This window comes from Protomyctophum parallelum (assembly GCF_964188405.1).
Source record: "Protomyctophum parallelum genome assembly, chromosome: 8".
NCBI lineage: Eukaryota > Metazoa > Chordata > Actinopteri > Myctophiformes > Myctophidae > Protomyctophum > Protomyctophum parallelum.
In genome coordinates this window covers 21,591,521-21,604,986 of record NC_139703.1, presented here as the reverse complement: position 1 = coordinate 21,604,986, position 13,466 = coordinate 21,591,521, and the positions used below count along the sequence as shown (strand labels likewise).

Below are 13,466 nucleotides of genomic sequence, written 5' to 3'. Positions count from 1 at the left end.
AACATCAATACAGCATGGAATTGTGGTCAAAATCGAATCCAACTACAACAAAATATTCTATAAGTCTTGAGTCCGAGAACAAAAATCAATTCATCAATCGGTGGTCCGTGGCTCGAATGCAGAATAAATAACGGACCTTGATTGAAAACCACCATAACAGAGCAACAGTGTGTCATCCACCCATCCAAAAAGAGGATATGGACCCCCCCCCCCGCCCCCGCCCCCATGAGGAAGTGGTGTCACACATTAAAACGCCCACTTTTGATCATGTGTCAATTAGTCACCGATCACATGACATGTTATTGATTTTTCGAGGTAATCTGAACGGTGTACGTTAAAGACAAGTATACTGTTAGTGCCGTGGGGTTCCAAAGTGGGGGTCCGGGGACCCCCCGGGGGGTCCTTCAGGGAGTCCCAGGGGGGTCCATCATGCTAGTTAGGAACCAAATGGACCCTTATGGGTCTGTAACTCAGAGAGTGTGCAAATGGAACCAAATCACTCTCAGAGTTAAATTTACAATATAAATGGGGTCCCAGAGATAGAAATGCCATTAGATAGATGACCGTAAGCCCTAAATCAGGTCAAACTTGGGGGTCCTCGAAAAGAAAATGGTTGAAAACCACTGCTAGAGACGTCAAAACCTTCTCTTATGGGGGGCCCTTGGCTTATATTTTCAAACGGGGGTCCTTGACATGAAAAGGTTTGAGAACCACTGCTGTACTGTACGGTACAGTAAATCAAATCTATTTATTATTCTGTATACATTACTGTACATACTGTACACTTTCTGCATTTATTCTCTCATTCACTGCATTACTGTATTGCACTCTGGCTGGACGCCAATCTTCATTTCATTGTCAAAGTATTTGTATACTATGTGCAGTGACAATAAATTGAATCTAATCTAATCTACAGTAAATCAGAGTAAAAACAATATATATATATATATATATATATATATATATATATATATATATATATATATATATATATATATAGCTCAAAGCTGTACTTTAAAAAGGTAGTGTAAGTGATTGTTGGTTAAAAGAAAAAGTGTTTTGTTAAAAGGTAAAATCACTATGTTCTGATAGTAATTGTTGCTATAGAGTGTTTGTTTAGTTGTCTCTCCATCTCATGTAATATTACAACATTTATACAGTATTTGACTAAAAACAGAGTTTAATACAATGCTGGAGAGACATGAAGACTCCTGATACTGAACAGACACTCCATCTATATAATCAGCAATGATTACTATCACAATATAGAGCTTATTTTAACCAAAGAAAATCACTTGAACCCATTTTGGAGGCGGGAACCCCTTTTGGTGTTTTAAAGCATCATGTCATGCTTTAGCTATTGGAAAATTAGCAGATCTACAAGCTCATAGCACGGCACCGAGTGGCGCGCTATGAAATCTTTGAATATATATATTATTACTGAGTGAACATTTTAACTCAAATCTTTGCTTCTGGGGAGGTCCCTGGAACAACATATTTTCAGATGGGGGGGGGGGGGGGGGGCATATTACATATAATTTTTGGGGTCCTTATTTTGAAATATTGAGCACTATGACTGATGACAGAAACATGCGGTTTTTCAGAAAAACTGTCAGGATTTTGAAGAATTATTTTTTTCTTCAAATTTCGACGTCAGGCCTAAATGGGTTAATACTTAATACTCACTCAATACTCGCCCTACTCTGAAGAATAGTACTTGAGTACATGTACTTAGTTACTGGACAGGTGCACAGGGTCCGTGATGCATTGAAATCAGCACTCATGAGTCGCTGCCCGGTGACAAGGTCACATCGTCAGCATTCAGGAGTGCTGCGGGCGCTCAGCACGCCTCATGGAACCGAGGCTCACAGTCATAGAATACGTGAGCCATATGGCACATGGACCCACAGTTTGTTTACACACACGCAGATGTGTGTGTGTGTGTGTGTGTGTGTGTGTGTGTGTGTGTGTGTGTGTGCGCGCGCGCTGTGCTCCCATCACCGTCACTCGGAAGAGGACATGAGTTCAATGAGGCTGAAGGTATATTCGATCCACACCCACTTTTCCACGCACGCACGCACGCACGCACGCACACACCGAAAAGGTGGCCACCTCTTCACCTTAAACCGGAGCACATGAATAGGCCTTATACACGCCTCCTCGCATCACGGAGGTGAATGTGAATGCACACAAACTGATTTTTGGTGTTAGCAACTTAGCATCACGTTATGCTTTAGCTATTGAAAAATAGCAGATCTACAAGCTCATAGCGCGCCACTCGGTGGCTATGAGCTTGTAGGTCTGCTATTTTTGAAAAATCGAAGAACGACTGACATTTTTTAGAATCTGATCTCAGGTCAGAATGGGTTAATCAGACCAGTGTGTGTCCAGTGGAAATCTCGTATGAATCTGATCTCAGGTCAGAATGGGTTAACTATAAACTGCTTTTTGGGATGAAATATGCACCCTATTTTAAAATCTTGGAAATATATCCATATGTGGAGATCTAAAGGGTTTGAGGTTCGAGGTCAGATGTAGAGTTGCTAACCAATAGTGATGACATCAGGGATGTCCATATATGGGCTTAACTGCGACAGCAGGTCTAATTTACTATGACATGGTGCACGACACGCTGACAGGAAACGCTCCATTCCATTAGGTAGTTTACTATGACATGGTGCACGACACGCTGACAGGAAACGCTCCATTCCATTAGGTAGTATGACTGTGACCTTCGGTCAAAATCGTATGATATTTAGTCGAGTCTAAAACTAGACCAAAACTAAAACTTTTCGGATGACTAAAACTCCAAAACACTATAGGAGTAAAACTCCATCCCAAATCGACACTCAGCAGAGTGACTTCAGCTGGCCTGTCACAGACTGTTTGGCCCGCGTGTCGGCTCTGAAGGTTCACCTTTAACCTGTGACCCTTCACCCCCTGGTGAACTCCCTTCCCCCGCTGACTCTATACTCACCAGTTCGGTCAAAACAACCGGGTCCAAAGACTGTTTTGTTGTTGTTTTTGTTGTCATTTGTAACCCACTCAAAAACACTTTGAGATCCACTGGTGTTGGGTGTACATATAGGCTTGGGATGATCGCAATCAATCAATCAATTCCATGTTGAAAAATGTCAATATATTTTCAAAAAATTGCAGAAATAGCAGATCTACCAGCTTACACAGTGACGTGTTGTACGCTTGCAGATCTGCTATTTCCCCTATTTTGTCATTTAAAAAAAATATATGTTTTTATATGAGGCAGTGATTTCTTTGTATATTAACGTAAGTGATATCTGCCCTGTGCAATCAATTTGTGATTACAAATTACTGTTGTGCAAAAAAGAATCACAATTAAATTGTTAATCACAATTATTTGTGTGACAACGAATGGTCAGCTTAAATGGTGACAGCCCAGTAGGCATAACGCTAGCTAGTGTACCCTCTGGAATCATTTCATTACATGTTTTTGTAGTCTGGGCTTACTGTACGTACCGTATAGCCTACCGTATACTGTATCTGCCAGATACAGTATACTCAAATGCTGAATAAATAATGGACCTCCATGTGAAAAGGGTTGAAAACCACTGCACTACATCACAAAACACTACAGTAAAACATAGGCTCACCATTGTACAATACAATAAAATACAAATACAGTACAGTACAGTACAGTACAGTACAGTACAGTACAGTACAGTACAGTACAGTACAGTACAGTACAGTACAGTACAGTACAGTACAGTACAGTACAGTACAGTACAGTACAGTACAGTACAGTACAGTACAGTATTGCAGTGGTGAAGTGCTTCAAAGAAACTAAGACATTGGGTAAACAACATCAATCCTACACCTGTCCCAACAACATTGTTAGCGATTTGGCTATGTATATTGTGTGTGTGCGTGCGTGCGTGCGTGCGTGCGTGCAATCAATAAAACATGGCATGCACGTCAAAAAGGTTAGCACAAGCCCTGGTCGAGAGAGAGAGAGATAGAGAGAGAGAGAGAGAGAGAGAGCGAGAGAGAGAGAGAGAGCGTGAGCACTCTGACCTCCAGGTGCACCTGTGTGTGTGTGTGTGTGTGTGTGTGTGTGTGTGTGTGTGTGTGTGTGTGTGTGTGTGTGTGTGTGTGTGTACATTCCTTCGTGTGTGTGTGTGTGTGTGTGTGTGTGTGTGTGTGTGTGTGTGTGTGTGTGTGTGTGTGTGTGTGTGTGTGTGTGTGTGTACATTCCTTCGTGTGTGTGTGTGTGTGTCCTGTAGTAGCACTAATCGAGGGAACTTCCGACAACAGGGCTGTGAGTACTGAGTACGTCTGTCTGTCTGTCTGTGTGTGAGACTCAAAATGGAATACAAAATAATACATGCATACTCTATGCATATATATACTTATCTCAGCCCAATAATAAAACACCAATAAAATGTATCACACAGTAGCCAAGTGCTGTACTTAAGTACAATGTTGAGATGTTTGCACTTTTTCGAGTACATATGTCCAATTACTTACTTACTTCTACTCCACTACATCTCAGAGGCACATATTGCACTTTTACTCCACTACAATTATTTGAAACCTTTAGTTACTAGTTACGTTGTTGATTTAGATTATTATTATTATTATTATTATTACAAAACGTACATTAACCCCTTCAGCCCTATACATTTCGGCCATTTGAAAATATATATTTTCAAATGGGACATTATGGAAAATAGGTGCTTTTACTTTTGCACTTTAAGTACATTTTGATACCAATACTGTTGTACTTTTACTCTAGTCTATTTTGAATTCCGGACTTATTTACTTCCACAATGTAGAAATGTATTTCTACAATTGCGGTGTTGATACTACTTAAGTAAAGTAAAACATGCAAGTACTGTTTTTTCTCCACCACAGGTATTCCCCGTGTCATGAAAGGAACTATAAGTTGTCGGACCGGTACAACCACCTTTAAGCCTGATTTGTACCAAGTTGAACGTCGGTGTTTGCAGGCCGCCTTTGACTCCACATGTTCATTTACTCTGTCTCGTCTTGGTCGCGCCATGAATTTGATTCAGTCTTGACTCTGTCTCGGACAAAGGGACTCGGGACTCTCCCCCCACCGAGTTCACTAGCTGTTATCCTGTGTGTGTGTGTGTGTGTGTGCGTGCGTGTGTGCGTGCGTGCGTGCTGGCACGCACATGATCCCATGCAGTTCAAAACCGCAAGCCACCATTTATTTGAATGACTAAAAAGTTCTATTAGTGGCTGCTAGTGACTCTGTGGTGCATTGTCTCCATGCTGCAGTGGAGGACCCCATTCATCATGGTTAGAGAGAGCATGTCTGCATCGGTGCTTCTCCACCCTTTTCATGTCAAGGACCGCCAAATTGAGATCTTAATTTTGCGGGCGGACCCCCGTCCAAAAATGTTTTGTGCGAGGTAGGGACTAGCCTGAAATTACAATGTGCAGTTTAGACAGGGATGCAGCCAACACTGAGTCCAACATGCTTCAATATACACATCAACAAATTGGCAAAAACGTTAGAACAGTCTACAGCTCCCCTTGGCAAACACAGAAATCAAATGCAAGCTTGCTTTTCGCAGATGACCTGCTGCTGCTGTCTCCAAGAAGCAAAGGAAGGACTACAGCAGTAACTTGATCTCCTACACAAATTCTCCCAGACGTGGGCCCTGACAGTGAACCTAACTAAGACTAAAATCATAATATTTCAAAAGAAAGATCCAGCCGCCAATGCCATACATTCTTCCTAAATACAATCCCATTGGAACAAACAAAAAACTATACATACTCTCTCTCTAGACCTCTCTTAAAGTCTCTCTCTCGGAGCAAAAACACAAGAGTAATTAAAATGAATTGGACAGCCAATGTCCAATCTTATAGAAATGAGATCGCATAGGTGTCGTTTCAAATTGGTCTAATCGTGGACCTAGTATTTCAAATCACATCGTGAGTTGAGTGAATTGTTACACGCCTATAGTTCCTAAACTTCGTATGTTGGCCCACAAAGCAACCGAAGGTGTGGCATACCTTCAAAGTCTGATCCAACCCTTCCATGATCCTAGATGAGTATGTGACGCATTACCAGCTTAGTGGTCAGTTAACGTATTTGCTTTGCTTTTTTTGGTGTTGTACTCTTTAACTCGTGTCTTTTTTAACTTATAGCTATTGCCTTTTTTCTACTGCTTTCTATTTACTGATTTTTATATGTTCATTGTTCTGTGTATGTTTTTACACTGAAACAAATTTCCTTCGCGATCAATAAAGTATCTATCTATCTTACTACAAATCGCTCTGGATTAAGAGCTTCTGCTAAATGCCTACGTCGTAAATTGTCTGTGTCCATTAAAGTGTACATTCATGTGCTCCTAATGTGTCCATTGAAGTGTACACTACATGCATGTGTCAACTGAAGTGTACATGCATGTGTTCCTGTGTCCATTGAAGTGTACATGCATGTGTTCCTGTGTCCACTGAAGTGTACATGCATGTATTCCTGTGTCCACTGAAGTGTACATGCATGTATTCCTGTGTCCACTGAAGTGTACATGCATGTATTCCTGTGTCCACTGAAGTGTACATGCATGTATTCCTGTGTCCATTGAAGTGTACATGCATGTATTCCTGTGTCCACTGAAGTGTACATGCATGTGTTCCTGTGTCCACTGAAGTGTACATGCATGTATTCCTGTGTCCATTGAAGTGTACATGCATGTATTCCTGTGTCCATTGAAGTGTACATGCATGTATTCCTGTGTCCACTGAAGTGTACATGCATGTATTCCTGTGTCCACTGAAGTGTACATGCATGTGTTCCTGTGTCCACTGAAGTGTACATGCATGTGTTCACAGATGATCTCAGGGGTCAGTTGGAAGGTCAGATCCCACAAGCAAGAGGTCAAAACTCAAAAGGTCAACAGAGCACGTCAGTGCGACATGAGTTGGTGCGGATGTTCTAAAAGACACTCATTGGACAGACAGTCTCCGTGTTGGGCTTAAATTTAGACCCGTGTTTTAAACGTGTCTATAACAGCACTTCCAAACCTACAGTTCTTGTTCATAGAATGTGTTCCTCCCTAATGCAGGAACCTTTATACTCCCTCTTGGAACCCCATTTGATGCCGTTAGTCTCTCAAACACAAATCTTTTGTATTTTTTTAGTTTTTTTTGTAAATCAACGGCCTATACTTTATCATACTACTCATCAAAGGTATAGCCGATCTACAAGCTCGGAACTGCACTAATTGTACATTTGAATCCTGAACTGTTGAGTAACAATTTTTGGACACATCGATAATCCCATGATGCCATATGGATTTGGTACAGATCTTAGAGGAAAACTATCATATTCTAACACTCTGTATATGCACACAGAATGACTCCTCATACTTCCTAACAGGCTGCTTCCTTACTTCCATGTTGTGTTACCGATGACACTAATTAAGTCTCTGTTCCATTTAGTGTTAACGTTTTAACTTCAAGGAACCCCATAACTCTGAGAGTGTACACAAATGGAACCAAATTGGTTAAATTTGCTCCATTTGGAGACACCCGTGCAGGGCCATACATTTGGAGCCCACTCAGGTCGAATTCACACCTCTACTTCGGTAGACTTGATGCAAATGGACGGAGAAGTTGCATACCGTTCTTGCATATTTAATTTGCTGCATTTGCCTTCACACTGGCCGTGTCAAGCCGCAGCAGGGAACCGCAGGGAACGTTGTCAATGTGTTCAATTCATAAATCATACAGTGAAATATATGGTGTTGAAATAAAAATATATACTGTACTTATATAATAGTCAGTTTAGGACGTAAAGTGAGGGTTACGTGGATGCAGTGTCTACTCAACTGTCTACACAAACACACATACCACTTTTATCTGACTCCAGATCAGCGGAGCCGCCTGTCAGGATTCCCGGTCCAGGTCTGTACTACGAGCGCAAACTCTTTCTGCGACATGCAACGTTGTGCAAATGTGCGATGGAACCCAATCGCCTCCATTCTCTCGCTATTATATCGTGTACACTGCATTGTCCTTGTGTGTAACCTTCAGCATATTTGATATAGGCCTATGATCGTCTGGCCATATTTGCAATAAGGGCTTCTATTTCTTCATTAGACCAACGTCTGTCCACAAATGATGCCTTCTCCTTCCTTCTCGTGTGCCAAATACCAACTTATTCATCCCACAATGGCACATTCACCCCCTATATTTAATGTGTGGATCTTTTCTACGTCCGAGCAGACATGGTAACAGCCATATTCAATGCAGTTGCATTCACACCTGCTGTGATCCGCACTCTGCTGCACTTTGAAGCGAAGTGAAACCCCCGTTTTTTTTGCGAATTAGAATGTGCTTCTTTGATGCATAAGGATTCAAATGAGCCTTTACATCTGCCAAACAAAGTGCACTTTCCGACCATACGCAGCAGGATTAGTTTTAATCACAGTATAGCATGCTGGTGTGACTGCGACCTCAAAGACACGTTGAGACCCACTGGGGTAGCATAGTGGTACAGTAGCAGCACCCTGACTCTGTTTGACCAGAATGGAACAGAGCCTTCATTACTATCATTAGTATCATTAACACTGACTCTGTTTGACCAGAATGGAACAGAGCCTTCATTAGCATCATTAACACTGACTCTGTTTGACCAGAATGGAACAGAGCCTTCATTAGTATCATTAACACTGACTCTGTTTGACCAGAATGGAACAGAGCCTTCATTAGTATCATTAACTGTTTGACCAGAATGGAACAGAGCCTGATTAGTATAATTTACACTGACTGTTTGACCAGAATGGAACAGAGCCTGCATTAGTATCATTAACGGTTTGACCAGAATGGAACAGAGCCTTCATTAGTATCATTAACACTGACTCTGTTTGACCGGAATGGAACAGAGCCCTCATTAGTATCATTAACACTGACTCTGACCAGAATGGAACAGAGCCCTCATTAGTATCATTAACACTGACTCTGCTTGACCAGAATGGAGCAGAGCCTTCATTAGTATCATTAACACTGACTCTGTTTGACCAGAATGGAACGGAGCCTTCATTAGTATCATTAACTGTTTGACCAGAATGGAACAGAGCCCTCATTAGTGTCATTAACTGTTTGACCAGAATGGAACAGAGCCTGATTAGTATCATTTACACTGACTGTTTGACCAGAATGGAACGGAGCCTTCATTAGTATCATTAACTGTTTGACCAGAATGGAACAGAGCCTGATTAGTATAATTTACACTGACTGTTTGACCAGAATGGAACAGAGCCTTCATTAGTATCATTAACGGTTTGACCAGAATGGAACAGAGCCTTCATTAGTATCATTAACACTGACTCTGTTTGACCAGAATGGAACAGAGCCCTCCGAAGGAAGTCTGGTCCAATCATTTTAAGATTTCTCCAGTTTAATCCTGAGTTTAAGTTTTGTTGTGTTCAATATCTGATTTTAGGCATGTTTAAGCCTCCAGGAAAATCCGTGTTGAGGTTCTTAATCCACTGTTTTTCATTAAAACGTCTTTGTCCTACTGTCCAGTTGGGATTGTGTTGAAGTCCAGCGCATTTTAGAGCTTCAATGCCGTGAGCCATGAAATGTTGCACAAACCTTGTGGTTGTCTTTTTTCCATTGTTAATATTGTATCTGTGTTGTCCCAGCCTTGTACCTATTGTTTTACCCGTTTCTCCGACATATTGTAAACCACATTTGTCACATGTGATTAAGTAAATGCAGTTGCTGGTTCCGGCTGTTATTTGTTGTTTAATCTCTAACACGCGTTTTGTAGTTCTATTTTTGACTAATTGTTTGGGTTTGAAGTATTCTGGTCCCTGGCGTGCTGGTGTGTTGATTTCTTTTAGCTTGCTGTGTACTAGATAATCTTTAAGGTTTTTGTTTTTTCTGTAGGCCAATATAATTTTATAATCTTTTAGAAGATCATCCGTTCGGTTCTCCTTTTTATTCTGTTGTTGGCTAGTGTGCTCTGTGTTGAATAACTGGTTATCAGGGCCAATTTAGGGCCTGGATCCTGCACTCTTATTTCTAAGAAGGTATTTTGAGCTTTCCGGAGGAATGTCCTAATGTATCCTCTTAGTCTGAGGGCCTTAAATAGTGTTTTACAAGCTATTTTGAAATCACTTCTTTGCGTGCAAATCCTATGGAATCTTAGTAGTTGTGATTTGACTATCCCTGTGTAGGAGTGTGTCGGGTGGAATGACGTTTTGTGTAATAGGGCGTGGGTGTCTGTTTCTTTAAAAAATACTTTTAAGTCTAGTTTCCCATTTGTGTTAAAGTTTAGGCCCTTGAAGATTGTTACATCAAGAAAGTCAATCCTTTCAGTGTGTGTCACAAATGTTATCGTTATGGATCTATGATGGCTATTTAGAACATCAATAAATTCCTGGAATTCTTCTTTGCCATGTTCCCATATTCCAAATATATCATCCAGAAACCTATAGTAATGTGTCGGTTTAAGTCTGCATTTTTCTAGTGCTGTCTGCTCCCATATGCTCATGTAAATGTTTGCATAAGATGGTGCAAATCACTTTCCCATGGCCGTCCCTTTGATTTGTAAATAAAACTTGTTGTTAAAGGAAAAATCATTCTGGGTTAGATTTAAGTCTAGTAATTTGAGTTGGAGGGGGGGGGGGGGGACGAAACAAACTAAAATTAAACTATGACAAATCCAAAAGTAGTGGGCACTAAAGTAGAGTGGGCACCTCGATGTAAAATGTGCTATATTATGTTAAACAAAAAATGGCCTCTTAGTTATAAGTAATGTAAAAGTATGCTATTCTGATGTGAACATGTGCATAGAGGCTCCCTCCATGCATTGCAGAGAGCTCTCCAGTAAACTTGTGTGATTACATAACTCTCAGAGTATCACCATCACAGGGTTTATACATAGCAGCATGGTGTCTGGGGACGAGCTGTCCCTGTCTCTCTCTCTGCCTAGAGAGAGAGAGACAGGGAGACAGAGAGAGAGAGAGAGAGAGACATGGCCGGTCCCTGTCTCTGTGACTACCGAGAACCTCAACCGACCAGTCTCTCTCTCTCTCTCTCTCTCTCTGCCTACCGAGAACCGACCCGTCAACTCTCTATCTCTCTGCCTATACCCAGAACCTCAACAGACCAGACCAGTCCCCTCTCTCTCTCTCTCTCTCTCTCTCTCTCTCTCTCTCTCTAACAATGACAATAACAACTCGACATACTGTAGAAGGGATTCACCTTCAGACCACCTTCCATTATCCATGGGGGGGGGGGGGGGGGAGGGGGGGGGGAGTAAAAATGAGAGCATTGCATTATTGTTGTAATTTATTACCGCAAAAAATAAAATATATTTGATTCTTCCGACTCATATAATAATAGAAGGGCTCCAGTCAGAGCTGCCTGTCGCACTTATTGTTGCTGCTACACGCTTATAGCCATGTAGCCATGCAGTGGTGGAAAAAGTAATCAATTGTTTTACTTACTGGTAAGTAAAAGTATCAATACTGCAATGTAGAAATACTGTCAAAACCGTACTTAAAAGTACCAAAAGGAAAAGTACTCCTTATGCAGAATGTAACGTTTCAAAGTTGTCAAATGTTTAACCACATAAATAGCAGATCTACTATAATAGCGTAATGTATTCAATCAATCAAAAATATGTTAATGTAATGCATGTGTGCATTTAACTAAGAGGGTAATATATATATATATATATATATATATATATATATATATATATATATATATATATATATAGGCCTATACTTATGATGTGTGCTTTTCATGCAGAAGTGCTTATACACAAGAAAGAAAGCTTGATTCGTCCTAAAGGCTATGTGTTAACAACAATAGCCTACACCTTTTGGAGATCAAACCCTTTCGTTTGGACCTGTTAATACCCGTGCCCAATAATTATAATTTGCCTCACACAATGTCAGACAAAATGACTATGGTCGGATTGCAATTGCAACAGTACACACACAGTTCAGTTCAGTTGGGTTGGTTTGTGTTTGCTGTAGTGCGCGCTGTGCGCATATACACACACACACACACACACACACACACACACACACACACAGCAGCACTGTTCACTTGCAGTCAGTAATGTGTGATATAATGTCACTCACCAGCTCTTGAAGGTCAGACAGAGAACGAAGTTAAGAAGCAAGCTCCAGGAAACTCCCCCCAAAAAACCCACACACACCACCACCACTCTGATGTTGTTGGAACTGAAATGCACTCTCTTCTCTCGTTTAGGAACAAACTGTGTCGGATCATCGAAACATTTAAAAGGGTTTCTCCTTCTTTTATGTTGTTGTTGTTGCGTGTGTGGCGCACCAGCTGCTCCGCTGTCTGTCCAGTGGGGCAGCTAGAGGGGGGTCCGACAGGGCAGCAGGGGTCCGTCCGTTGCAGTGCTGTCCGTGTCGACTTGTTGTCAGTCACCACGGCGGACGGAGCGGAGCAGAGCAGAGCGAGAGCGTCCGTCTGCCGGGTCACCTGCGCCTGACTGTGTGTGCATAGTGACAGGCAGGGCCACCAATGACAGCACGTGGCAGGGGCACCATGGGAAATGGAGTTCTCCCCCCCCCCCCCCATCTTTTCTTGTAATTTTATTTTTTTGTTCTAGGCCTTGTGAGCTTGTAGATCGGCTATTTTCAAAAGATTTGTATTGATTTTAAATTTTGAAATGAGACATTCTGCAAAATGAGTAGGCCTACTTTCTACTTTTGGTACAGTATTATTTCATGATATCATTATTTTTTAATTTATTTAATTTTTTTCATATTAAGGACAAGGTCCATTAGTTATTCGGCGTTTGAGCCACGGACCTTTAGCCAGCCTATTGGACCCAAAACTAAAGAATATTGTGATTTTGTCCACAATACCACGCTGTATTGGTGTATTGTATTGTGTTGGTACCATTAGGAGAGAATCGAGAGATAACAGGCAAAAAGGAAAGGAAAGTTACCATGTTTACCCAGGGTAACTGGACTAAGCTCAATAACTTGTTTACAGCCAGGCCCTGCAGAACATTTCATGGTAGGGGTTCAATGCCTTGTCCAAGGGCACTTCAGCGGTGGTAATTTTAACGTGCCGGTCCGGGGATACGAACTAGCGACCTTCCGATATCAAGACCGCTCCGCAAACCGTTCGGCCACCGCTGCCCCTAAGGCAAGGTCTAACAATAATTTAATTCTAATTTAGCTCAATTTGGTTTCATTTTACATAGTTAAAGATCTAATAAGGGTCCATTTGGTTACCAATTATCCATCATTTATCTGTATGGGGACCACCTGGACCCCTCTCAAGGACCACTGGTTGAGAACTACGGTTCCAGACTCTAGCCTATAGTGGTTTTCAACCTGGGGGCCTCATTGTCAGAATATGTATCTGTCGAACCGACCGAGTCCAACTAAATGTAATACCTCGACTTCACTTGAATATACAATTCCAAGTCGGCTATACTTATCAGG

General features: G+C 41.5%; 1 protein-coding gene across 2 annotated transcripts in view; it reads right to left on the bottom strand.

The window, feature by feature from the left end:
- tfeb (transcription factor EB) overlaps positions 1 to 12,428 on the bottom strand; it is a 93,246-nt gene extending 80,818 nt beyond the window's left edge. For both annotated transcript variants that reach the window (XR_014569585.1, XM_083770522.1), the window contains exon 1: positions 12,120 to 12,428. The gene's annotated coding sequence lies outside the window, so the exon portion shown is untranslated. The remainder of the gene's footprint in view (positions 1 to 12,119) is intronic.
- Positions 12,429 to 13,466: the final 1,038 nt, after the last annotated feature.